The sequence below is a fragment of the Corvus brachyrhynchos genome, unplaced genomic scaffold (genome assembly GCF_000691975.1).
Source record: "Corvus brachyrhynchos isolate BGI_N302 unplaced genomic scaffold, ASM69197v1 scaffold1078, whole genome shotgun sequence".
Lineage (NCBI taxonomy): Eukaryota > Metazoa > Chordata > Aves > Passeriformes > Corvidae > Corvus > Corvus brachyrhynchos.
In genome coordinates, this window is record NW_008239589.1 from 10,679 (window position 1) to 13,354 (window position 2,676).

Below are 2,676 nucleotides of genomic sequence, written 5' to 3' on the forward strand. Positions count from 1 at the left end.
GGCGCCGCTGCTGCTTCTTCAGTAACTTCTGTGTGGCTGACTTGAGGGAGTGCAGTGGCGTTAACAGAAAAGCGAAATCTCTTTAACAAACTGAAGAGAAACAAAACTAATAGAGTAATGAAGATAACAAGATCAAAAATCATTTGTGAGAAAATCAAACCATAAACGTGAAAACTCAGGGACAAACAGGCATCTGGGGAAATCTTGGGGTTGGTGACGCCGCTTCCTCCTCCCAGTGCACACATCTGGGGGTCTGGGGGTCTCACCAGATGTTTTGGGGTATACGGTTTCACCCACTTTTGTGGGATCCACCTCACTCCTAGGGGTGTGGATATGCAGGAGTACCCATGACCCCATGTGACCAGCTTGTATGGCCCCTCAACCTTACCGCTCTCCGGATCTCTTATAAGGACTGGCGGATATTCACACAGAGGGTAGTTGCTGTGTGGACCGAAGTGTCTTGCCACTGGCGGGTTCATGATGTTGAAAGAGCAGTTTAAGAAATTGATCACAAAGAGAGCTTTGCTTAGCCGATCCTGTGGGGAAAGCTCTCTACTGCTTGCCCATTGGTGCCTCAGGGTGGTTTTGAGCGTTTGGTGGGCCCACTCAATCACTGCTTGACCAGTTGGGGAGTAAGGGATGCCCTTCTTATGTCTTACTCTCCACTCGTCCAGGAACTCCTTAAAGGCCTCGGATCTATATGCGGGGCCATTATCTGTTTTGATTTCCTTGGGGACCCCAAGACTGCAAACGCCTGGAGAAGGTGTTTCCTGGCATGTTCAGCCTTTTCTCCTGCGTGGGCAGAGGCATAGACTGCTCCAGAAAAGGTATCTATACTTACATGTACATACTTTAGTCGGCCAAATTCGGGAAAGTGCGTGACATCAGTCTGCCACACCTCACAGCTAGCCAACCCTCTGGGCTTCACCCCAGTGCCTAATGAGGGGAGGGCTGACCGCTGGCAATGTGGGCACATATCCACGATGGCCTTTGCCTGACTACACATCAGGTGGAACTGACAGACCAGCCCCGGCACATTTTGGTGGAACATTTGATGGCTCAGTTTCGCCTGCTCAAAAGCTTTCGGCGTCCTGGCCATCTCCGCGGGGGCGGCGCGGGCATCTGCTCTCTCATTGCCCTCGGCTATCAGGCCTGGCAGGTCTGTGTGCGACCTCACATGCATCACAAAGAATGGGTGCTCTCGGTGGGAGACAAGATATACTAACTTCGAGAGCAACTGGAAGAGATGTTCGTTTGAGGCCTCTTTCAAAATAGCATTTTCTGCTCTTGCTACCACTCCTGCGACATAGGCCGAATCCGCTACCAGATTGAATGGCTCAGGGAACCTCTCAAAGGCTCTGACAACAGCGGCCAACTCAGCAATTTGTGGAGAACCCTCAACGTACTCAATGTCTGCCTCCCACTGCTGAGTTTGAGGGTCCTTCTACATCATCCCTGACCTGTGGGATCCCCCGGACGCGTCCGTAAAAACTGTCACAGCCTCTAGAGGATGCCTGCTTCTGATATTTTTTGGGAACAGAATAAACTGTTCCTGGAATAATTTGTGAGCAGGAGCGTGGACAGAAATCTGTCCTGTGTAGCTACCTAAAGCTATTTGAAGGGTCTCATTCTCAGCTAATAGCTGTTCGAACATCTCTTTGGTCAGTTTGGCGGTGGACAAATTGTCCTGCTCCAAACGGACCAGCAAGTGGATGCATGAGAAGTCACACCCAGCCAATTCCTGAAGCCTCGCCCGAGCCTTCCGGATCAACTGGGCCATCAGTTCCTGGGCCTTCATGATTGTTTTGGACCTGGTATTGCTCAGAAACACCCACTCGATGATGATGAGAGGGTCTTTCTGGCTCCGGTCCCACTGGAATATGAGCCCATTGAGGTGGGGCAACTTTCCCATGACAATGAATTTGAAGGGCAGTTCCAATTTGCAACGATGCGCCTGCCTCTCACACCATCTTAACCTCTACCTTTTCCAAGGCAGCCCTTGCCTCTGGGGTCAAGGTCCTAGAAGAACTCAGCTCCTCCTTCCCTATCAACAAGTTGAAAAGGGGGGCTAGGTCTTCGGTCCTAATCCCTAGCCAGGGCCTGATCCATCCTAAAGTACCACACAGTGAGTGGAGGTCTGCCAATGTTTGGGGATCACTTTTAATGGCCAATTTTTGAGGAACAATGGTCCTCTTAGTGATCTCCAACCCCAAATATCTCCAAGGGGGCATCTTTTGAACTTTGTCTTCCTGGAGAGTGAATCCAGCAGATGTCAAAACATTGACGACTTGGTCAAGGGTGTCTTGAAGCACATGGTCATCGGGGGCGCACACTAGCACATCATCCATATAATGGAGGATGATGGCTTCCCTCACGGTGGCACAGACTGGGGACAGCAATGAGGCGATGTACCATTGGCAGATGGTAGGGGAGTTCTTCATGCCCTGGGGAAGAACTCGCCAGTGGTACTGTTTCACTGGGGCTTCTCGGTTGGTGGTGGGAACCGAGAAGGCAAACCATGGAGCATCGGCAGGGTCAAGAGGAATTTTGAAAAAACAATCTTTGATATCAATTACAGCCAAATTCCGATTTTGGGGGAGCATTGCTGGGGAAGGCATCCCTGGTTGAAGGGGCCCCATGTCTACAATGACTTTATTTATTTCCCGAAGGTCTAGG